This window comes from Oryctolagus cuniculus, chromosome 18, assembly GCF_051225735.1.
Source record: "Oryctolagus cuniculus isolate XC-2025 breed Fujian yellow rabbit chromosome 18, ASM5122573v1, whole genome shotgun sequence".
Lineage (NCBI taxonomy): Eukaryota > Metazoa > Chordata > Mammalia > Lagomorpha > Leporidae > Oryctolagus > Oryctolagus cuniculus.
The window spans coordinates 77,365,329-77,389,297 of record NC_142884.1 but is presented as its reverse complement, the minus strand read 5'-3'; the positions used below and the strand labels follow the sequence as shown (position 1 = coordinate 77,389,297).

Below are 23,969 nucleotides of genomic sequence, written 5' to 3'. Positions count from 1 at the left end.
TCTCTCCCTCCCACAAGGGAAGGAGCGGAGAGGAGGCCGAGGGCGGCCGGGGCGGAGGCCGGAGGAAGTTCCCCCCAGACCTTTTACGGGGGGAGGCACCACCTCCAGGGCCTGCGGCCGTGCGCGCCTACCGGGAGTGGCGCTCGGCTCCACCACTCGGGCCGAGGCCGCCTTCCCTGCATCTGCGCTCCGCGGCCCCTCGCCGGCCGGCGCAAGACCCTCCAGGAGTTCCCTCCCCGCCCTGCCCCCCGCTGGCCCCCGCGTCGGTGGGCGCTTAAAGAGCCCCCACCCCTGCCGACCCGCGGCTGCCGGCAGAGCCTGCCCCGCCTCCACCAACCTGGCGAGCAAGTGTTAACGCGCCCTCCGCCCGCGGCTCAGCCCCGGTGCGCGCAGGCCCCCAGCCTTGCAGGCCCGCGGGGCGCGCAGAGAGGAAAGCGCCCTCGGCTTCGGGCCTTGCCCGACGCGCACAGCCCTTCGGCAAATCGCCACTCTCACGGCGGCGGTGGCCGCCAGGTCGCGACCATCGCGGGCACGGCCGGCTCCGCTCCGGGTTCCCGCGGCCAGCGGGCGTGAGTTCCCGCGAGGGACCGCCTACCCACTCTCCCCGCCCCGGGCAGGACTGCGCCGCGCCCGGGATCTTTCGGACTCGCCCAGCGGCGCGGGCGGGCGGAAAACGAAAGCTCCGGGCGAGTCCCGGTCGCTTTGTCTTCGGCGCCGCGGGCTGGATGGGGGAGACTGGGGATCGCTGGCCGGGTTGGGACCAAAACCGCACAGACTTCCAGAACAAACTCACCGGTGCGCGATGTGCGCACCCAATACACAGCACAAGCTTGCACGCGTTGATGCACACGCACACCCAGCGCGTTATGCCCGCAGGCGTGCAAAAACCCATGGGTGCCTGCGCACACGGCACCCAACGCTCGCGCTCACGCACACGGGGTGCACGCGTACACACGCCAGGCTTGGTCTGAACTCGCACGCACTGCCTGTCCCCCAACACACACACAGACACTGAAAATCCTCCTGTTTGGCCCCTCGGCCCCGGAGTTCCCAATTTCCCCGAGAGATGGCAAGGCCCTGGCAGGAAGTTTACACGGCTGAACGTAAACACCTTCTGGGGGATTCTTTAATAATAATAATAGAGAATTCCGCGGCGCGGGGGGAGTTGGCCTCGTGCCCCGGTGGGCTCGGCCTGCCGCCGCCGCGGGGGCCTCTGACACTGCGCGCCAGGCCAGGTTCCGGAAAGCAGACGGCGCGGGCGGGGAGCTCGGGCCGGGGCGGCCGTCGCGCGCCTGGCTGCCAGCCCGAGGGGCTCGCACGCACGCCCTCCTTCGCCAACCTCCTAGCGCCGGGGAGCGAGCTAGGGCGGTGGGCGTGGGAGGCAGGCGCTGAGGAGCGCAGGACCGCGCAGGAGCCCCGCGGCACAGCACGGCGCGCACTGGACCAGGTGAGTGCCCTTGCCGACCAGAGGGCGAGACGCGCAGCACAGCCCGGCCCTTCTCTCTCTTTCTTTTTCTTTCTCTTTCCCCCTTTGCAAGGTTCCGGGGCCGAGGAAGGGGCAGGGAGCGAGGAGGGAAGCCGACGCGTCCAGGTGCTCCGTGTGCGGGGTTGTGAACCCCGCCCGCGGCTCTTTCAAAGCCCACCGGGCCTCTGGGTTGCTCGGGACGCCTTGGGCTTCGGCAGAGAGACGCCCGGTCGCCTCGGAGGGCGCCTGGCGAGTCCCTGCGAGGAGGGGGTGGAGTGGGGGTGGGGTGGAGAGAGCCTTGCCCGCGTGGCCTGCGAGCCTGTGGCTGCCTGCGCTGGCAGAGCCGGGCTTGCGGGAGAAGAGAGTAGCCTGCCCCTCTCGGCGCTTCCGCGGGGGAAGCTGAGCGTGGGACGCGGCCGCGGCGCCCGTGGTTGTGTGCCTGCCCAGAGAGAGACGCGCCCTGGCAAACCCACTCCCCTTCCCACAGCCCACTCGCTGCCTGCCCACGGCCTCGGCGGGCCTTCCCCGCGACCCCGGCACGCAGGCACAGGCATTCCCGCGCACTGCCATCACACAGGCTCGCGCGGCCGTGCCACTTGTGCGCTAACGAGCGTGCACCCGCGCGGGTCCTTAGCCTCTCCCTCCTCCATCTCGGTCCCCGCCCCCCCCCTTTGCCGGAGGCCGCGCCGCGCCGGGAAGGAGCCGCTGCCGCCTGGCCTGTAGCAGAGAGAGGAGTGGGGGAGGCTGCCCAAGCTGCCGAGGGTGCAGCCGCGCCCGGCTGTGTCCTCCTCATGCCCACTCAGGGGCAGCCTCCAGAGTGAGCCCAAACTTGGGGGGCCCTTCCCTCTCAGGCCCTCTCCAGGTGGGAGGGGCTGTCAGTTTAGGGCCACCCCAAGGTCAGTTTTGCCTCTCTTCCTGGCCTCTCCGTGGGGGTGAGGGGGCGGCCATCTTTCTGAGGGTTGGGGTCTCCCCTGGCCTCCGCTAACAGCGGCCCTGACAGCGAACCTGACCTCCTAGGGAGGTCTGTGCCCAGGGAGCCTCAGAAACCCAGAAGAAGGGAGCTCCCCAAGCCCTCGCCTCTGCTGAGCGGGAAGTCAGCCTGGAGCTGCCAGGGCGGGCAGGCAGGCCCTCAGCTCCCTGTTGGGAACACTCTCATTCTGGAGCAGCTGGAGCCGAAGCCAGGAGGGCTCCCCCACACCCAGGGACTACTCTCTCTGCTCCTAAGATGCCCCCAGAGGCCTCCCTTGAGCCCACATTTTGGGGGTGGGGAAACTGAGGCCCGGCCAGGCTCTGGAGAGTGGGGCCCCTCTCCATGAAATCTCAGAGCCCCTCAGGCTCCCAGTGCCCCCTCCTGGGCCGGGAGTGCGGGGGGTGGGGTGGGGGTGGGGTTAGGGGGGTTTCTGTCCCTCGCACAGCCCCCAGCTCTCCAGGCCCAAGGCGATAGAGGGGCTCAGGGGAGAGCTGCTGTGAGACCCCGGCCAGCTGTAGACGCAGCCACCAGCCGCAGGGGACCTGCCGATGGCTGCCTGCGCGCCAAGCCTTTCGCAGGCTGTGCACTCTGCAGTTACGATCCTGCCTCCCCGCCCGGTGCACACCTGTGATCCTGGTAGAGTGATTTTCTTCCAGGTCTCACCAAAGGCTGGTGGTCCACCCGCAAACCCAGGTATCACCCTGGTGAGTGCCCCCTGGACGCCTTCAGTCTCACAGAGGCCCAGGCCAGCTGGGTGCTGTCACCCTCCGCTCGCACAGAAGGGTTCCCGTCTGCCCCAGGTCCCCCTGCAGAGCCGGGCGCCAAGGCTAGTCGGGGTGCAGGACCAGGAAGCTGGGCCTCTGGTCTCCCTGCCGTGCACCGGCCACCGCGGGTGCTGTACCCGCTGTCTCTGCGCAATGGAGCCCATACTGGTGGTCGGAGCCGTCGGAGGGTGGGCTGTCCCAGCGGACCCCAGGAGAGCGTGCTGCAAACAGGGACCGTGTAGACTATGCAGAGAACCCCCTCTCACCCCAAATCCAGTGTGCGCCCAGCGCTGGCCCCAGGAATCCCAAAGTGGCCCGGTGTGTGTTGGGGGGGGGGTAGGTAAAAACAGACACGCCTGCGATGGCTCCCACTCGCCGGGTACAAGGTATTTTTACTGGCTAATTGCTTAAGTGAAGCCGCCGGGCCAGAGAGCCCGCCGTAACCCGAGCGGGCAACCAGATCCAGCTCGGATTGTGCCGGGCCGGCCTCATGGAGGGGGCGGGGCGGACGCCGACCACCCACCGCGAGGGCAGCCGCCCCTGCTCTGCATTAACGCCAGGCCCCGCGCCCCCTCGCCCTGCTCCCGCCAACACCCTGCAAAGTCCAGAGGTGCCCCCAGGTAGGGCGGGCGGCCCCCAGACCCGAAGCCAGCCACAGCGGTAGGAAGTGGCCCGTCCTGGGGGTGTCGGTGGGGAGGGATGCCGGACACCACCGTCGTCGGGGACATTTGTGACCGGAGATGCAGCCCTGGGGGACGGGACTGCCAGGGAAACGCCAGGGTCAGGAGCGAGGCCGACCCCATGCCTGGATTACAAAATAATCCATGTACAAAATGACAGGGGCTGCTCCCATGCGAGCTCCAGATGTGAGCACACCGGGCTGCTGCGAGCCTGGGTGTGAGTCAGGCCGGCCACGCCGTGCTGTCAGTCAACCGTGGCAGGTGGGCGTCCAGCGTTTCGGGAGCATGTGGGCACCGTGTGGCGGTTTCACGTGTCATGAATATTTGCAGCGTTCTGTGTGTGCACGGGGTGAGCACGTTCAGAGGCGTAACAGTGTGCGTGCAGCCGCGCTGCACACACAGCACCCCTCGGAGGTGTGCCTCGTGCCTCCCGCACCCACGCGGGATGGCCTGGGCCGTGGGACGTCCTGTGGGTCCTGCAGGCCGTGCACTGTTGGAGGTCAGGCACCGACATGAGGGCCATCATGGGAAGCACACACAATGCACTGCTGTGTGTGAGGCGTGCGGTGCCCCTGGGCACACGGCGTGGCACCCGGGCCCAGTGTGCTGCAGGCAGTGCCGGGGGCGCGCGTTCTGTGGCTGTGTGGACGGAGGGCCGGCAGGACCCTGCGCTGAGCGGGTTTCTGAGGCCCGTGCCCTTGCTGTGCTCTCAAGGTCACTGCCAGCTGGGCACGGGTGGTCCTCGGAGGCAGATTGATTTCTGGGAAGCACAGTGTACTCCTTTATTTCCCCTGCTCCCCGCCCCGGGCGGGGTGTGTGAGCCCCCCCCAGGGATGGCGGCCGTGTTTGCTGTGGCAGGAAGCTGTGGGGAGGGGCCCGTTCTGTCCCGAGTGGGTCTGCGAGGGGCTGTGAGCTTGGAGACCGTGAAGCCCCCTGTCTGCGGCCACCAGAGCGAGGCGGTGGGGATCGGCCAGGGGGTCGGCCAGGGGCCCGGTGCCTGGGAGGACAGAGCCGCTAGGGAAGCTCCCGGTCTGGGGTGCACACCCCCACTTGCATCCATCGCCACCCACTCAAACTCAGCCAAGAGCCAGCAGCAGTCAGAATCGGGGGCCCCTGGGCCCCAGCCAGCCCTGCCCCACCCCTTTGGCACAGAAGCCCCAGGCCCACCTGCGGGGACCGCCGGGGTCAAGTTTGGGGAGCAGCTGTGTGCGGGCTCTCCCTGGACGCAGGCCCGGGCCGTTAATCTGCCTGTCAGCCGCACATTAGGGAGAGGGTCGTCGTTTGGTCAGGGAGGAAGAGGCCGGGCTGCGGCCCCGCGCTCGCCCCTCCACTTGGCCCTTTTACCCGAAAGCGCGCATTTTCCATGACGTTCTTCAGTGAAATATTTGACAACATCGCAGCCCAGGAATTTACAGCTCTGCCCCGCGAGGCATCGGGAGTCTCCTGGCGTTAGCGCGCGCTGCTCTAAGAAACAAAGTGCGGGGTGGGGTGGGGGGGCACCGAGCCTCCCGGCCGTCCTGTGTGGGGTGCTGGCCCCCGCGCAGCCCCCGTAGCACTCGCCGCGTTTTGGGGGTCCTTCCCGCGGGGGGTGGGCGGCACGGCTCTCTGGGCGCAGGCGGTGATGGCGTACAAAGGGACTTCCGATCCTACCCTCCGGTGGGCTCCCAGCAGAGAGCGACAGCAAATGAGTTTCCACAGACACAAACCCAAAGGAAAACCACACTGAATTCCAAGGGCCAAGTAGTTCATATTTTTCAGATGAGAGTGAGAGATGCCCCACCGCCCCCCACCCACGCGCCCCCCTCAGGAGCGAGGAGGGTGAATGCCGCGAGGTGAGGGCTGGCGTCTTTTCCGGAAGCGCTGCGCGGTCTGGCGTGCCCGGTGCCCCGAGGGCGCGAGCCTCCGGGGCTGCAGCTCCAGCCCGTGCTAGGCGTCCTATTCCCGTTTGGGGGGCGTCGGGAGTGGCAGCAAACGGGTGACTTTAGGGAGGAAACAAACTGTGCTCAGCCCTGGCACGGCTTGGGAAGCGAGGCCGGCTTCCCACGAACGGGGGCTCTTGGAGAGAGCGGCCGCGACGCCCTCTCCGCTTTTGTCCCAGCCGGGTTGTAGCTCTGCTGCTCCGGGAGCCGCGAAGGGCTTGCCCTGGGCGCGTGGGGGCTCAGCCGCCTCTCCCGGTCTGTTTCTGTTCTGAGGGTTTTTTTTTTTTTGGGTGTGGGGGTGTTGATCGGTGGAAGCGAATGGCGTGCATGTAAACAGAGGGGCAGAGAGACACAGAGACCCCACCCCAGCCCCAGCCAGAGACCTGGGTCGTCAGACACGGGCCGCAGAGTTGAGAGAGAGCTTCATGGACACAGCTGTGTCAGAGCAGGCTCGGACACACACCCAGAGGACAGTCAGGACGGACAGATTCCCCGTCTCCTGCAGGAATGACCCCAGACCCCGGCAGAGGACCCCGCCCTCTGTCCTGAGTGTAGCCCCTCGCACAAGCAGGGGGAGCCCTGCAGGTGGCTAAGAGTCCAGTCCTGCCCCAGGCACCAGCTCTGAGCCGTGGGCAAGTGATTTAACCTCTGGGGACTGGAGTGGCAACCATGAACTCCAGCCAGGGCAGTGTGGCGGAAGCAGCAGATACGACCAGGAGCAGTTAGGTACCCGGCCTTGCCTGCCGGCTAAGACTGCACTCCGTTGCTGTGCGACTGGCGCCGGCGGCCTCACCTCTCTGTGCCGCCCTCCTGGAGAGCCGAGGGGCCTGGATCCGTTAGGAATTATTAGCTGTGGCTGTGATTCTTGGTTGGGGGGGGACTGGGTATTTGGGGGACAGCTGGTGGGTGAGATCACTCCACTTGCCGGGCTGTCTGGCTGTCCCCGGAGGCCAGGGCTCCACTGGGGACCTGGCCTGGCAGGACCAAGGATTTGGTGGACTGACAGCAAGTAGGAGGTCTATGTCTCAATACACGGCAAGGACCATGCAGGCTCAGGGAGTGGCCGGAGTCCACAGAGCCTCTCAGGGGCTCCCCGTGATAGAGCAGAGGCCTGGACAGGCGCTGTGTGTGGGTTCCTGGCACCTGCACCTTAGCCCGGGGACAGCACTCTCCTGAGATCCCAGGAGCGCGCCCAGGAGGGACCGGGGTTCCCGCAGTTGCAGTTAGGATGTCCATTTCACGGACAGAAAACCGAGGCGCAGCACCAGCACACAGGAACGGCCCAACAAATGCGGCTCCGTCTGGGGACGCTTCCCACCCGCCCTCCAGGGCAGAGGCGCAGCCCCAGCTCCAGGCGCCACCGCCCCAGGGTCGGGGAGGAAGAGGGGACCTGGGCTCCCAGCTCTGCCTCGAAGCTGGGGCAGGCTGCAGAGCGCTCCTGCCCCCGCCGGCCCGCCGGCCTCCACTGGGCGGAATAACAAAATGACAGGCTGCAGCCTGCGGTCCGCCCGGTCTCCTCCTCCCTCCCGGCCAGGGGGGCGCAGGATCCCAGGCCTCTCCGCGGCTCCAGCAGCTCCCACCCCCGCTTCCCGGCACCGCTCCCCTAAGGTTCAGTTTCTGAGAAACTCGGGGGAGGGAGCGGGAGGGAGGGAGCGGGCATCCGCTGCGGCTGCCACTGCTTTGCGGAGGAGGCGCCCCCTTCCCGGGTGCCCAGTATGGAGCTGCAGAACTTGGAGTAAACGGACCCGGAGGGGGCCCGCGTCCCCCCCACCCAGCCCACCTGTAGGGAGGAAGTCCTGGGAGCGCAGGTCCGGGAGACTCCACTCTGCCCGGGGCCGGCGTGGGGCCCCTGGGGCGACTCCCCAGCCCTTCCACCCCGCGCAGGTGGACCTCAATGGAGCAGCCGCTGGGCCTCTGCGCTCCCTCGTTCGCAATGCCGCGACTCTGCAGAGCCGGCCGCGGGTGCCCACTCGAAAGCGACTGCCTAGGCTGGCTCGGTTCGCGCACATTCTGCCGCAGCGCCGGCGACTTCTCAGGCCTGAACAGCGATTAACGACCCGCAACAAACAAAAAAACCATCAACCAAAAACAAACCCGTGTCCCCGACGCGGGCAGCTGCTGCGGGCGCGGCAGGTAGTCGCCGCCCGGGGCTCCCCTGCGCGCTCCCTGCGCGCGTTGGAGTCTGCGCCACCAGGCCGCTGCCCGCCGCCGCCGCGCGCTCGGCTTCCGCCCCGCCGGGGTCACTGTTTTTCCCCCAAATTGGGCTGAGACCCATTTAATGCACCATGAAAACAACTTAATTAGGAGTCAATCCGCTCTCTGTGAGGAGCCAACAGCGCCCCGGCGCGCGCCTCGCCGCCGCCCCCACGTTTTCCTCCGCGTGTTTGCATAGCGGAGCGGCGCGCTTCGGGGAAGCGGCCCTGGACTGCCGCCTACCTGTGCCCCCACCCCCCCACCCCGTCACTCTCTTTCCCTCTCTCTCCTTTGTACGCAGCAGAGACCCTGGTTTGGCCACTCTGAGCATTCTTGGAACTGCGGCCGGCGGGCGTTCGGCCGAGGCGGTGCATCCCACGCCGGCGCGCGGCCCGGCCCGCGTCGCTCTGCGAGAGCTCATGGCGCGCCCCTGCGGGGCGGCTCCTCCCGGGCTCCGCGTGCGCCGAGGCGGTGGCGGCGGGAGGGTCCCGGCCGACCCTGCTGGGGCTTTTAACCGCGGGCTGGGTTAATGATGGGTCCTCCGAGCAAGCACGCCGTGTTTATGTTACCGCCACCGGCTCGAGGGAGGGGGTGCGACCCCGGGCGCGCAGCCGTGGAGCTGCAACTCCGAAGACGTCGCGTGCTGGGGAAGGGACCTAGGGCTCCCTCGGGCCGCGCCGTTTGCTCCCCGGCTTGTCCTAGACTCGGTGGTGGCCGAGGGCGGACCCAGCTGCCTGTGCGGCGCCCTGGGGTGCTGGCAGGCTGCGGGGCCTTGGGGTGCCCGGACACAGCGGGAGCCCGCTCCCGTGGGGAGGCACCTTCTGGAAGCTGAGCCCGAGTCCCCCGGCGCCCCCTTTACATGTGCAGGGGTGCCCAGACCTGGGACGGAGGCCGCCTCCACCCTGAGGCCCGGAGCAGAGAGGGGGCCGCTGCGCGGGACTCTGAAGGCTACCTGGGCTGCCCCCGGAGGGTGGAGCTCAGCCGGGACCAGGTCCGTGAAGCGGGGGCGCCTCGACCTGGGGACTCCCCCCCCCCGAATCTAAGCCGAGAATTGCTGTTAAAGTGCTCTCGCGTGGGACATGTCTACGCAGGTGACAAGCCGCGGATACTGGAGTCGGTGCGCGCAGGTAAAGGGGGAGGTGCGCCCGGGATCCACAGCGTGGCTCGGGACTTGAATTATCCGGGAAGCATGTTCTGGACGCCACCTGCCTGTGCCACCGGACGTGGCGCGCTCACGCACCCTCCTGAGCCGTCTGGGCCGAAGTGAGGGTGCAGTGGAAGGCAGAGGGGGAGTGGAAAGCGGGAGCAAGCCTCGCGGGGGCTGCGGGAGGCGCCGAGGGAGGCAGTGCGCGAGTGCGGGTGGGAACCACGCGACGCAGACAGCGGAGACGCGCGGGGAACTTGGGGTCTGGACGGGCCGCTCCCCGACGGTAGCTTGCGTCCACTCGGGGCGGCGCGGGACCCCCCCTCCCCTAATTGCTCTTCCTCCTCCAAAAGCCGAACCCCGCAAGCGGAGGCCGCCACCCCCAGGCCGGTCCCACCGCCCACCCTGCCCCCATTCCCGCCGGGCGTCCAGCTGAACGGAGACCGCGCGGGTCCCAGCTCAATTAGCTCGCTGCGGAGGCCGCCGCCGGCGAGCAGCTCCTGCAATTAGGGCCGCGCCGGCGGGGGCTGGGGCGGGCGCGGGCAGGTAAAGGGGACCCGATTGGCCCCGGGATTTATCAACAAGTGGCTTAACGAGGAATGCGCGCTGACAACTCAGCACCTCGTCGCGGCTCGGACGGCGGCGGGCCGGGTGACAGCGTGAGCGGCGGGCGCCGGGGGCCAGGAGTTCCCGCGCTTCACGGCCACCCAAAGTGGGGCTCGCGCGCGGCGTGGACGGCGTGGGGAGGGCGCCCGGGGCGGCGGCGAGCGCTGGACCGTTTCTCCTGGCGAAGTAGGTGGCCGTGTGTGTATTTTTGTTCAAGTGGTGTTTATGTTAATGAAAAAAGGATGGAATTACAAACAGCCCGGCCGAGCGCGCCGCCGCCGCGTCCCAGGCCCAATCAAAGGGCGCGCGCCGGGCCGGCCCGGGGACCTTCAGCCGGGCGCCGCGGTCCTGCCTCCTCTCTCGCCGGCCCCCACCCCCACGCACAAAATCGGGAACTCTGTTTGCAATCATGGGCCCGTCTCGCCCCTCCCAGCCCGCGGGAGCGCAATCAGGTTTGTGGATAAAGAAAAACCCTCATTTAAGTCCTGCAGCGCCTTTTAAAAAAGGCGCCCTGATAACTCTTCGGGGGGCAGAATCCAGCTCCCCGCCTTCCCCTGTCTTTTTTTCTTCCTTTTCCTATTTTTCTACTACGGGGTTAGCCCCGGCTTTTACGTCCCGGCTAACGCTTCCCCTTTCCAACAGAATGGTTCCTTTTCTCCCTCTGCTGTTTGCAGCGCCCGCAGAGTCCAGTGCGGAGAGAAGCTGGGAGTCCCAGCGCCGCTGGCTGCAGGGAGATCCCGAGCCCACCTGAGCAGGCTGGTGCTGGCCCTGGCTTTGCCTTGGGTGGGCCGGGCTTGGTGCTGCCCATTCCAGCACAGCTGGGCAGTTGGGCACGACGCGACCCCAGCCCTGCGCTTCCTCATGGAGGTGCACTCCTCCTGCCCTGGGCCCTTTGCAGACAAAGCGAAACGGACACTCGGGCGCCAGCGCAGTGGACTACGCAGGGCCTTGTCTGACCTGCTCCTGGGTAGACCTGGGCACCTGACACTTTCCCACATGCTGTCTGTGTAGAGGCGGCTGCCGCACTTTCTCACCGGATGGCCCCCAGCTCCCCGCGCAGGGTGCCGGCTGCCTGTGGAGGACATCCCGGCCATCCGGGCCTCCCAGCAGCTTGGAGGCCACGGCCTGCTTCTGAGTTCCCCGCTGTGGTCTGCATTACTTTGAAACACTTTGAGGGCCGACTCTGCTCTCCTGGAAACCCCACTCAGCACCCAGGCGTGGAGGAGCAGATGGGGGGAGGCTGCTGTGAGCTGCCCCCAGCAAGGGAGCTGCTCCTTCCGCCGCCCAGCTGCAGGCTGCCAAGGTGCTGCCCTGTGAGTCGGGGGACAGGTGCTGATGGGAGCCCTGGCAGGTGTGCTGGGGGAGGGGCGGTTCTGAATCGGAGTTCTCATCATGAGGGACCAGGTGCAGAAGCAGGCATGTGGCTGACGTGGGGGAACGGCTTTCTCTGGGGCCTCCATGCACCGGACAAACCCCTGTCCCAAGGAAGAGGGCCGCCCGTCATGGCTGCCGTGTGTGAGACGGGGCACCGCCAAGGGCTGCGCAGCAGGAGGAGAACCGGAGCAGAGCACCCGGCCGGCCTCTCCTCCTCCAGGCCGCGCTGGGCCACGCTGCTGCTTTTCCTGCAGACCCAGGGGCGGGAGAGTGGGCGCCACTGCTGGGCAGAGCCCTCCCGGCCAGCCCCCTCTGCTCGGAGCCACAACGTGGCTGCCAGCGAGTCGCACGCTCTAGATAACCTCAGCAGGTGCCGGGCTCTTCTCAACCAGGGCTGCCCGGGCAGGTTGAGGTTCGCGGTGGGAACACCTTGCAGCCGGTTCAGGCTCTGGAGTCTGCAGCCAGCGCTGTGCCTGCCGCTACAGCGCGGGGTGGCTTTCTCACGAACCTCTTTGGAGTCCCGTGAGCCCCGATCCCCAGGGCCAGGGGTCGCCCGGCCCGGGCAGCGGGGGCGGGCTCCCGGGTCTTCCCAGGCCCAAGTCCGCACTGGGCGCCGCTTTCTCTGCCCGCACCACTTTCTCCGAGGCCGGAGGATGCCAGATGCGAGCCGGCGGGGCCCCTTGTGCGCATCCCAGCCATTTATCCCATCCTGCAATTAAACCCAAGGTCAAATATCTCCTTAACGACGCTATCAGGCCAGCGGCTCATTACGGAGTATATTTAGCTATAAAATACTGGTTGTAGCGAGGAGGAGATGAAAATTATTGTGTTCTGGGAATGAATCCTTTTAGCAGAAACCAGAGCTGTTATTTACCACGGAGAACTAAGTACAGACTGGGGCTCCCAGGCGACCCCGGCAGGAGCGGCCTCGCTTCCAGGCCCCTTCCGGCTCCGTCCGCGCCCCCGCCGCAGGCCTGGCATCGGGCGCGCGCGCCCTCCGCGACGCCCCCCAGCCCTGGAAGGCGCGGCCTGGGGGCGCTCCGGCTGCGAACGCGCGGCTCGGCTCCCAGGGCCCCGGCCCTGCAGGGGGACAGCCTTCCGCGGGGCTGGGCGGCAGCGGCTCTCCAGCCAGGGCGCGCGGTGCGCCGCCTCCCGCCCCAGGAGCCGCCACTAGAAAACGAAACGCTTGGGGGAACTGCCCTGCATTAAACCGCGGCTGTAGCCAGTGCTGCTGCGGGGTGGGGGTTGGAGGGTGGGATTCTGGAGAGGAAAGGAGGCGCAGGAGGGCGCTGATAAAGACGAGGGGCCCAGACCACCCACGGTGGAGCCGGGGGGCAGGGCAGGTTCCCGCTCCCGCGCTCAGCACCGGCTCAGCGAGATCGTCCTCCCCGGGCTCCGTGGGGGCCCGGGCGGTGCCAGAAATGGCCAGACACAGGTGATGCTCATGTGGACTCAGGTGAGGGGGATGGGATGCTGTGGGCCGGAACACCCCCACGTGGAGCCTCTCAGGGAGGGGCCCAGTGACCCACACGCTACACATATTTGGACAAAGCAAAGGGAGTCCCCAGTCTAAATGCTTGCCCAGGGTCTGCAAGGGGGCGGATTCATCACCAGGCTAAGGGGTCCCCCGTGCAGGACCAGTGTGTCCTACAGCAAAGTGGCAGTGCCCCCCCCCCAGCTCCTCGCTGGCGAAGGCCAGCCGTCCGTCCTTAATCTCATGGACGTCCTGCTCAGAGATTCTGGAAGCTTCTGTCCGATCGATTCGGGCTGTGCTAGGCCACAGCATGTACTCAGTACCTCTTCCTGCTGAAACCGCTCACAGACACCGGCATACACAGGCGCCACACCCCGCCAGCCACCAGGTCCCCAGTGCTGGCTTCCTGGGGAAGCGTCCTGGACGTCTCCCGGCTGGACACGGAGGGAGCCCCAGGCTCCTGCGTCCAGCCCTGATCCTGGTCTTTCCCACACCGCGGTCACTTCTAGAATGTGTGTAGCTCTGAGGATGCGCTGGGCGGCAGCTCCACTTGGTCTCTGGGTCCCTGGGGACTCTGTTCACTGGGCACAGACCGGGCCCCCGCCTCACCCTCCTTCCTCCCCATGGTTTGCTCTGACCTACGCGTCCTCTTCATCGCTGCCACTGTCACCTTTGGCAAACACACACCAGGTCCTGCACAGGGGGTTCAGAGAATTTAAATAACCAGCACTAGGGCACAGGGCTGTGGAGTGATGTCACCGTGGTGACCTCTCTGCCTCCAGGAGAGGGGCTGTGCCAGGCCGGTGACTGGGGATCTGAGAGGCACAGGAGAAGCCCAGTGCGTCTGCGTTTCTGCACCCACATCAGAGTCCTGTTCAGCGACGTTGCAGGACGTGAACCGCGTGGATGAACCTAACGAGTGTGCAGAGGGCTTGGGTTCCCGGAGGCCGCCCCGGGGCTGGAAAGAATGACCCAGGCGGCCCAGGTGCGTGCCAGCGTGGGCGGGGCGGGAACCCCTCGCAGGCTAGCCAGGAGGGTTCTGAGCTGGGCGCACATGCGCCCTTGGAAGCACAGCGCCTGCTGCCGGGGGATCTGAGAAGTCGCTGGCTGCTGACCGACGGCGGCCGGCTGCCCCGGGCAGGCCGCAGCACAATGCCCCGATTGTGTCTCCCAGGGCCTCCCAGTTGCGGTTCTTACACAAGCTGAGCTCCCTCTTGCCTCCTGTCCATCGGGGAGGGGCTGAATGTGCCCAAGCGGCCGAGCAAACAGTGGGAGCTGCGAAGGCCTGGGGGGGCGGAGACACCCTCTCCCCTCGGGAGCCGACCCAGCCCTGGTCTCCTGGGGGGACCGACAGGGAGGACGGCCAGTGTGTGCGCCAGGGTCCCTGGGTCTGTGGCACACATCCCAGTGTTCCTGCTTGTGTCTCTGCGTCCTGGTCAGTGTTGGGTGGCGACTCGTCGGTCACCCCCACGGGGTCCTCCACGGTGTCGGCCCCAGAACCGGGGGTCTTTGGGGCACCCGGCTGTGCGCTCGTTGCCATCACGGACCCTGACGATGAGATGCAGGGAGCAGGTGCCAGGCAGAGGGGCGTGGGGCGCAGGGGCCTCATGCAGCGAGTGCAGAGTGTGGGTGCTCTAGCCGCCACCCTGCAGAGGGAGGGGCTGCTCGGTGGTGGTCAGCTGCCGGAGCCGGAGCCGTGGGCAGCACCGTCCCCCGCGAGGGCGCTTTCACAGCAGCGCTGGCCACGCGGTGAGCAGTGGTGCGGCACACTGCATCTGAGCCGCCTGCATCACCATCAGGGCCAGCCCTGGGCTTCTAAAGACACCAAGGGAAACGCGTCCCGGGGGAGGGGAGTGGGCGGGCCAAGAGGAGACAAGAAGGGCCGGGGGTGGCGGGAGTTGAGGCTGAGTGGCAGCTGGGGGCCCCTTACGCGTTTTGCTTCACTTGTGTGCATTGCGTTTTTCTTCCTACGCCTAAAACAAAATACAGCCACCTTCTGCAGCCCCTCGTCACGGCCGCGGCGGGCAGCGTGGTGGGGGTGAGACAGGAAGATGTGCCGAGTTTGCCGGCCAAAAGGATGCATTTAAAACAAGCAGAACAATGACCAAAGAGCAGAAAGGAATCCCAGGCATTTAAAGCGAAAGGAAACGTGTGTGTGTGTGTGTGTGTCTGTGAGGTGTGTGTGTCTGATGTGTGTGTGTGTGTGTGGTGTGTGTGCGTGTCTGTACGGTGTGTGTGCGGTGTGTGTGTGCATGTCTCTGTGTGCGTGTCTGTGTGGTTTGTGTGTGTGGTATGTGTGTGTGGTGTGTGTGTGTGGTGTGTGTGCGTGTCTGTACGGTGTGTGTGGTGTGTGTGTGCATGTCTCTGTGTGCGTGTCTGTGTGGTGTGTGTGTGGTATGTGTGTGTGGTGTGTGTGTGTGGTGTGTGTGCATGTCTCTGTGTGCGTGTCTGTGTGGCATGTGTGTGTGTGTCTGTGTGGTGTGTGTGTGTGGTGTGTGTGCGTGTCTGTGGTGTGTGGTGTGTATGTGTGGTGTGTGTGCGTGTCTGGTGTGTGTGTGTGCGTGTCTGTGTGGTATGTGTGCGTGTCTGTGTGGTGTGTGTGTGTGGTGTGTGTGTGGGGGGGTGTTGATGGCAGCAACATGGGGGGACCAGAGAGGGCGAGTGGCCGTCCGGTCTGGCACAGCAGCAGGGCTGATCCCATGGCTGTGCCACGTCACAGGAGAAGTAACGCTGTCGGCTGGGGCTGCGGTGACAGCACATGGCAGGCTGGGAAGCTCACGGTGGGTCAGTGGTGCCCATTTTCTCATGGTCATAGAGGCCAAAACTCAGGCAGGGGCCAGCACGGCCGGGTCCAGAATGCCGATGGCGTCCATGCATGGTGGGGGGCAAGGGCACAAGTCCCATCCCGGGGCTGCATCCTTGGGACCTCAGCTCCGCCCAAGCCTGCGCCTCCTGCCCTCATCCCTGGTCAGGGCTGAGAATTCAAGGCAGGCATTTGAGGGGACCCACGGCACACTTCTGTGAAGTCACTTCAGGCAGGTGGTCCAAGCGACGCCTGGAGGGAAGGGTGAGCTATGTGGCAAACTGCCCAGACGGTCCCCTATCTGGGTGCTGCGGGAGTCTTTATAAACATTTATTTCTTGGGGCCAGCGCTGTGGCGTAGCAGGTAAAGCTGCCATCTGCAGTGCTGGCATCCTATATGGGCGCTGGTTCTAGTCCCAGCTGCTCCACTTCCAATCCAGCTCTCTGCTGTGGCCTGGGAAAGCAGTGGAAGATGCCCAAGTCCTTGGGCCCCTGCACCCGCGTGGGAGACCGGGAAGAAGCTCCTGGCTCCTGGCTCCGGATTGGAGCAGCTCCAGCTGTTGCGACCAACTGGGGAGTGAACCAGCGGATGGAAGACCTCTCTCTCTCTCTCTCTCTCTCTCTCTCTCTCTCTCTCTCTTTCTCTCTGTGTAACTCGGACTTTAAAATAAATAAATAGATCTTTTAAAAAAAGAAAATAAAAAAGTAAAAACATTATTTCTTTGAAAGGAGAGAGAGAGAGAAGTCTTCCATTTGCTGGCTCCCAAATGGCCGTAAGAGCCAGGGCTGGGCCAGGGTGAAGCCAGGAGCCAGGAGCTCCATCTGTGTCTCCCATGGGTGCAGGGCCCAAGCACTCGAGTCGCCCTCTGCTGCCTTCCCAGGCACATTCGAGGAAGCCGGGCTGGACGCAGAGCAGCCGAGACTCAGACGTCACCTGGGACCGCCCGGCCCGGCCCCCAGTGTCTCGGCCACAGCTTGTAGGTAGTGGGTTGGGGTCACGTTTCCCGGGGTGGTGAGGGTCTGCCGAGACAGCACCTGTGTCAGCTGAGCAGGGAGGACGGCACCGGAGCTGCCCCGGAACGCGGAGTTCCGCGTCACTCAGGGGTCACCGTGCCTGCACCCCAGCTCAGCAAGGCCCCCCGGCCTCTTGATGCCCGCAGTGGCCCCCGGACGCTGGGACTCCTCTGCAGAAGCCCCCGGTGCCCGCGACGTGGGCTCTGCCCTGGGCCGCTCACCCCACCTCCACCACCGTTTTGTGTGAATGCATCTCATCCCCCGCCGCCACCCACAGCCCTGTGGCTGCAAGGGAGCCTGGGAAACGTGCTTCCTTCACTCGGCAAAGCAGGGAGACTCATCAGAGAAGGGGGGAGACACGGGAACCCGCTGACCACACCCAGCACCAGGTGACCCAGGCCGTGTCTAGAGAGGGCGCTTCCTGGCTCTTCCGTAACCGTGAGCAGCTGCAGGGGTGCCCCCCCGCCCGCCATCTCACATCCCAGCACCCAACTCCACAGCAAGCACAGCCGAGGGGAGGCCAGCGCGAGGGGCCGTCGTCCGTCTCGCTCCCACCACACCAGGGAGCACCAGCCTGGGGGGCAGAGCCCAGGGAGGATGGCTGCCCGTCGGTCAAGGTGACGACGAACGGGCACCCAGCCCGGCGGGCAGAGAGGGAGAGAGAGGAGTTGCAGCAGCAGGGGTGCCCCCAGGAGCAGGTGGGCGCAGCCCAGCCCAGGTGGGGGGGGAGGGAGAGAGAGAGGTGCTATAGCAGGGGTGCCCCCCAGGAGCAGGCAGGCCAAGCCCAGCCCAGGTGGGGGGGGAGGGAGGGAGAGAGGTAGGTGCTGCAGCAGGGGTGCCTCCCAGGAGCAGGTGGGCGCAGCCCAGCCCAGGTGGGGGGAGAGAGAGGGAGGGAGGTGCTAGAGCAGGGGTGCCCCCAGGAGCAGGCAGGCCGAGCCCAGCCCAGGTGGGGGGAGAGAGAGGGAGGGAGGTGCTAGAGCAGGGGTGCCCCCAGGAGCAGGCAGGCCGAGCCCAGCCCAGGTGGGGGGAGAGAGAGGGAGGGAGGTGCTATAGCAGGGGTGCCCCCAGGAGCAGGCAGGCCGAGCCCAGCCCAGGTAGGGGGAGAGAGAGGGAGGGAGGTGCTATAGCAGGGGTGCCCCCAGGAGCAGGCAGGCCGAGCCCAGCCCAGGTAGGGGGAGAGAGAGGGAGGGAGGTGCTATAGCAGGGGTGCCCCCAGGAGCAGGCAGGGTGCTCTGGGGAGAGGGAGCCCCGGTCCACAGGCCCCAAGTTCCCGCTTGGGGAGGGGAGGAGCGTGGCTGGGGAAGAGGAAGGGAGGCGGGGACCGGGGTGAACCTGCTGGTCTGGGGGCAGGGAAGGGGAGAGAGGCCCCGGGTGGGAGAGGCCACGGAAGATCAGAGACCTGGAGCCCCTGCTGTGCGAGTCGTCCCCGCCTGGTGCCAAGCAGGGCCGGGCAGAAGCCTGCCCGTGACCCCGGCCCCCCACTCAATGGCTGACCGCGAGCGCCTCGGAGCCAGAGCCCACCCCCGCCCGCTCCGCTCGAGCCGCAGAAGCTGTGAGAAATAACAGGAGACGGCTGCCCGAAGCCGCGGCACTCTGGCACGCTGCGGCAGGCGGCCGGAGATAACCAGAAAAAATCTGATTTACATTTTTAAAGTAAACTTTTTAGCGAAATGTAACAGAGCTGCAGAGGAGTCCAAGTGAGGCCGGGGGCACGGCGCTCTTCCGGTGGCTCCGTCTCGGGCACCGCGCGCCTCCTCCCAGGAGCCCCGGAAGCCCCTGTGTGCCCCGGCCGGCCGTGGACCCGTGTGGCTGTCCGTGCCTGGGCCTGCTTCCTCTGCCACATGATGGCCACACGGAGCCACTGCGCACTCACGTCCACGGCCGTGTGGCAGCCCACTGCACGGTGGCCACGGCCGCCGCCTCCTGCTCTGGGGACCCCTGGCGCTGCTGGGAATGTTCTAGAACACGCCCTTCAGTGAACCTGCACACGTTTCTGGTGGACCTCAAACCAACCCCTGCCCCCCAATCCAGCGCCTAAATCAGCAACCGTTTTCTCTCTCAGGCTCAGCCAGGTGTCTTCGCGAGGGTGGCGGGCGCCACTGCCCCCTGCCCGCGCGGCTGACGGCTGGGGGTTCGGCTGGGACTTGTGACCAGAGCTCCTCGGTTCCCCTGTCCCGGCGCTGTGTGGCCCCGGCTTGCAGCAAGAAGCTGGATCCCGAGGGAGACGCAGACGGCGCCAGCCGTGCTGAGATGGAGGTTGGCGTTCTGTGGGCGAAGCAGGTATGAGCCCAGCCAGGGCTCAAGGGAAGGGAAGCGACTACCGTTTGTGGACAGGAGGGGGAGAGCCTGGGGCGGCACAGCGGGCAGCGAGGGCCAGGGGTGCGGTGCAGAGTGCGGGGAGCGCACCAGCTCTGCCGGGACTTGAGACTCCAGACCTCGGCCCCCACCTTGCAGCGGCCGGGCACGCGCCCCCCTGGTGCTCCTGGTCCTCTGCCCCTGCTTCTGTGTGTCTCCTCGGGGCCCCCCAGCAGCAGGCAGCCCCCAAGACACAGCCTGCCACAGGAGGCTCCCGTGTCCAGCGAGAAGCTGCCTGCGATTAACCCCGTGTGTGCCATCTCGGCAGCCAGCCACACAGCGGAGAGCACCGTGGACAGCCTCGGGACAGGCCAGACACACGTGTTCATTACGTGAACGCCCACGGAGCGCCTGCCCAGGGCTCCCGTGCGTGAGGACGTCCATCAGCACGGGGCTCCGGGGGCCTTGGTGCTCCTCTTGGAGGGAATGGACAGGAACCCTGCAGGGTGTGCACACGATGGAGTACTACGCAGCAGTGAAAAGTGACAGCCGAGGGCTGCTCAGCGCAACACAGACAGATCCGAAGCACAGGGCATTGGGAACCAGAGTGGAGGGGCAGCCGCTTCGTGGCCGTGTGCTGACGTTGGAGCTGAGGGTCGGTCAGCCTCCCGCTGGCTGAGCCTGAGCACGCGACACCTCCCTGTGTGCATGTCCAGGACGCACAGGCAGGAAGGCGGCTCAGAGGGCCCGGCAGGCGGGGTGGCACGGTGAGCGCGCCGAGGGCCTCGCTGTAGGGCTTTGACTGGTGTTCGTCCCAGCTAGAAGATGCCCAGCTTTGACTCTGCCTAGAGGCGTCGGGGTCAGGGGCAGCGGCACAGCCGGCCAGAGCTGCACTTGGTCGGCCTTGGGCAGGCTCTGCTCCGTGCACCTTGTAGGCAGGTGGGCTTTGCTTCAGCCATGGCTGGTCCCGGGGGCCGGGTGAGAGCCCTGGGCTCACAGGCCCGCCTTGGGGTTTTCGAGACCTTTTGATGGCACCAGCCGCCCGACTTGGGGCCCCCACATGGCGCTAACTCCAAGACTTCGTCCTTCCGTGTTTCCCACGGCCAGCGCGGACGCACCGGATAGCCGCATCCCTCAGCCCTGGAACCAGCATCGGAGACAGCCGCGGATCTGCGTGGGCCATGGCCACGTAGCAGGCTCTGCGTGCCAAGTGCTTCCTGTGCCACTGGTCATCGGCTCACGCTCATCTGGTCGCACAGCTCGGAAGCAGCAGGGCTGGATGTGGCCACCCCTCGCCTGCTCCCCTCCTGCGGTGGGAATGGGGTGGGGGCACACGGGCCCCTGGGGCTTCCACTGCTGCAGGCGGCGGGGGCCTGTCTGGGGGCCTGCCCTGTGCAGGGATTGGTGCTGTTCTCACCGGACCCTGAGCCACAAGAGCCGGCTGGGCCGGGGCCCTCGCTGCCCCAGCTCGCTGCCCCGCCGACCCCCCAGCGGCACCCGCCGGAGCCAGCCTCCCAGCTGCCCTGAATAAAACCTCTTTTCCTGCTGAGTTCCCAGCCTCAGGTGTTTTGTTCTAGTGAGGAACACGGACCGAAACGCCCCCCCCCCCCCGGCCCTGTGGACGGCCATGCCGTGCTGTGCCGTCTGTGTCTGTGCTGGCGCGGGAGCCCCAGCTGCTCTGGGAGCTGCATCCCGGGGCGCACGGGTGTCCGCCAGCGGCACAGCGGGGGCAGGGCAGTGGGGGCGCCCAAGCCGGAGCCTCCGGCCTGTGGGGCGACGCCCATGCGTGGCCTGGTCAGGCCTCCCCCGCAGCCCTCGGGGCTTCGGAAGGGGCTCTGTTTCCTGCAGTGGCTCAGATCTGCGTGGGGATTAGGGTGTTATGGTCGGAATGCGAGCAGCAGCTCGCGGCTTCCAAAACAGGCTCCATCTCACAGGCCCAGGCCTGAGGACAGCCCTGCCCTGCCCCTGCCCCTGCCCCCAGCCCCCTGCCCCCTCTGCCTCAAGGGGCCAGACCCCCACAGCAGGCCAAGGAGCTTCCAGAAGCCACAAGCGGGGGCTCCCTGCTGGCCCCACGTGGCTCTGGCTCAGCAGCCAGGCCGAGGCGTGCGGTGGGGGCAGCGGGAGGCGGGCGGGCGCGCAGGGTGGGCCCCGGATGGGGCGGGGGCTCGGGCAGCTTCCCGGCCTGCTCAGCCCTGCAGCCACACTCCCAGCAGGAGGGAGACCGGGTTCCAAGGAGACAGAAAAAGAACAACGCCAGGTGTGGGCGTCCCGGACAGCCGAGAACGGACGACCTCCAACAACCGAAAGCCGTCTCCTCGGCGGCTGCGGCAGGTGAAGCCAGGCTGTGGGCTGCGCCCCCTCCTGCTCGGCCGGCAGCCCCAGGCGGCCCCTCCGCACACGGTGCCCTGGGCACCTCTTAGAAGCGCTGTCCTGGGACGCGGGGCCGGGAGACCTCATCTTGCCGTCGCAGGCAGAATGCCACAGACTGGGCCGTTCATTAAGAGAAGGAGCTGACTGGGCTCACGGCAGGTGGGCTGGGAACCCCAGGAGCATGGCGTCCCCCTTGGCGAGGGCCTTCCCGGCGTGCCGTGCCGTGGCAGCAGGCACACAGGTGCACACACGTGCGCGGCGCGTGCAGCCCCAGCCACCATGCAGCAACGCCCTCCTGGCCCATCCGCCCCCGGAGGCCCCGCCTCCTCGCACGGTTACCATGGCAATGCGAAAGACGCCCCCTTTCCAGCGAGGGCCGCACTCTCCAGGACCACCGCACGCAGCAGTAATGGCCGCAGCGGGACCCGTCTCAGCAGAACCGGAGCGAGCGCGAGGGGGAGGGCGGAGTTGGGTTTTAGGCCTGGGTCTGCCTGCCCCACCGCAGGAGATGAACTGAGCCGGCGGCCTGTGGCTGCCACAGCAACCTCTCGTCTCCTCGTTCGTCTGCGAGACTTACCCCAAGTCCATCTGGAGGCGGACGTGGGTAAGTGCCCAGGGCCGAGGGCCTCGTCGTGGTCAGCGCCTGGGCTGTGTTGGTCATTGGCTGTTGAAGCCGTGACCCCCAGGGCGTCCCTTGAGGCCTGACCTGAGAATGGCGCATCACGCCTCTGCCCACACCCCATTGGCCAGTGCTGGTCACGTGACCGCAGCTACCTGCAGGGAGCCTGGGAAATGTAGTCTCGAGTGGAGGTGGCCGTCTGCCCTGCGGAGAGTTCCAGCACCATGAGAGACAGGGAAAGGGGCTGGGCGGCCGCGAGCTGGGAGCAGGCCCAGCTGCTCCGACTCCCCCGCTGGCCGGGGGACGCCCGAGGGAGCCCCAGGCCTGGGGTCCTGGCTCCGTGCAGCAGCGGGCGCTGTCCCTGGCTCCGCACCGGCTGCCTGCGCGTGGGCGGGAGCCCTCCCCGGGGTGGGCCCGAGCTGGTGGAGCACTCAGGAGCCAGACCCTGGTGTGGGCACCACCACCGTCAGCGCCCGGCTCAGGCTCCCAGCACGGGTCGGCTCAGGGCACGGCGTGGCGGCTGGCTCTGTGACGTTGCCGCCCACGTGAGTCCGGGCCACCTTCTTTCCTGGGCAGTGGCCCACCTGAGCCTCTTGCCTGGCCCCACACCTCACACGGCTGCTATCCTGCTGTCCCGGTGGCTCGGTGGCAGTGGAACGAGGTTTCCTGTCCCAGCCGAAGCCCACCCGTCCCTCCCCTGTGCAGCAGCACTGGTTTAGCAGATACATAGTCATGTGTGCTGAGTACCGTGTGGGGGCTGGGTGTCCTCTCCGCGGCCAGCACCGGGCGGTACGGTGGCTAGGCAGGTGCCACGAGGCCGGGCACCACGGCTAGGATGAGAGCCATGGGCGTGGCTAAGCAGGATAGGAAGAGAGAAACGGGAAAATGTCCATGACGGCTCTGTGCGCGGGGCCTGACCCCCGGAGCGGCCCTGTGCGCGCATGGCGTGGGGCCTGACCCCTGGAGCGGCCCTGTGTGCGGTGTGGAGCCGCACGGCGTCCTGACCCCTGCTGCCACACCGATGCGCCTGGGGACATCGTGCCAGGGAGATGAGCCGATGGGTGGCTCCCCCTGGGCGAGGTGTCCGCCCACCACACACAGCAGCGGGAGTCAGGATGCCGGCGGTGGCCAGTGGCCCCGGGGATGCGGCCCTCTCTCTCCAGCCTGCTTTGTCCTGAGGAACTGGGTCTCTGCGACTCGGCGGCTCTGGGGGCCCGTGCGTGGTTCTGAGGTTGACCACACCTGTACAGGTGAGTGTTTGCCTGGAAGACTGGGCACCACAGCCTGGCCACGGTGCCACAGAAGCTGGCTGTGGCAGGTGTCGTGGTCAGACCACGCTGCGCCTGGCTGTGTCTCCGGGGGCCAGGGCGGGGGCCATGCAGCCGTGTCTCCTGCCAGGTCCAGCTCGGCCACTCAGAACTCTGCCAAGGGCCTGACTGGCACAGGGTGCCTTCTGCCCATTGCTCCCCACTTACTGTGACCAAAACGTCGGAGCCTCGCCCCAGCTGGCCTTTCTGTCACCCAGCAAGTCCACACGTGGCCAGTGTTCTCACAGCCGGACTCTGCCCACGGGCTGGCTCAGGGGGCCGCTGCACTCACACAGGAAGGGAAGGCCATGGCGGTGCTTACGGGGCGTGCGTTAGGCCCCGGGAGCCTCTAACTCCTGAGTGGCACAGGCGGGAGCAGTTAGGACACACGGCCGTGAGGTCGCCTGGCTGGTACCCGGAGCAGCCCCAGAGCCTGCGCTGCCGTCTGCCGAGGGTCTGCCCCAGAGAGGGCAGCAGGACCTGGCTGGAGTCCCCACCTGCGCGTGGAGGCCGGGTCCCACTCCGCCCGCACCATCGTGGTTCCTTTCTCTGGAATGTGTTCAGTTTGTGCTTTGGTTAAACAGGAACAGAACTTTTTCAATGCCGGGTCTTTTTGTTAATCCGTGATAGGCCAGCCCTCAGGGTGGCCCCGAAACAGCACGGGGCAGACTCGGGTCCCGCCAGGACCAGCAGGAATCACCATGGCAGGTTTGCGGAGAGCTCAGAGCGAGCCCCGGGAGGGAACGTGGAGACGGTGGTCCCGCCGCCTCCCGCCAAGAAATTAACCCCGGCCTCGGCCCCATGTGCCCGCGTGCTGAGCGCGTGGGACCGCCTGGAACGGGGCCCTGGCCTCGGCTGCCCGCCTGCGCGCCCAGCGCCGTGCCTGGCCCCCGGGAAACGTGAGTCGGCACCGACTGCACCGCGCCAGGAAAACCGCCGGAAAATTGCTCCCTTCCTCCCTGGGGCGCCCGCC

At 66.9% G+C, this 23,969-nt stretch overlaps 1 long non-coding RNA gene across 6 annotated transcripts; it reads left to right on the top strand.

Annotated features, from left to right (window-relative positions):
* Positions 1-111: 111 nt before the first annotated feature.
* On the top strand, positions 112-20,249 carry LOC103346573 (uncharacterized). Of its 6 annotated transcripts, XR_016225028.1 has the most exons (4): positions 112-1,447; positions 8,859-8,982; positions 9,083-9,118; positions 18,468-20,249. It is a non-coding gene; the product is annotated as an uncharacterized LOC103346573 (long non-coding RNA). The 6 variants fall into 6 exon arrangements; XR_016225029.1 differs by lacking the exons at positions 8,859-8,982; positions 9,083-9,118 and adding an exon at positions 13,372-13,574; XR_011383855.2 differs by having other exon boundaries at positions 8,859-9,118.
* Positions 20,250-23,969: the final 3,720 nt, after the last annotated feature.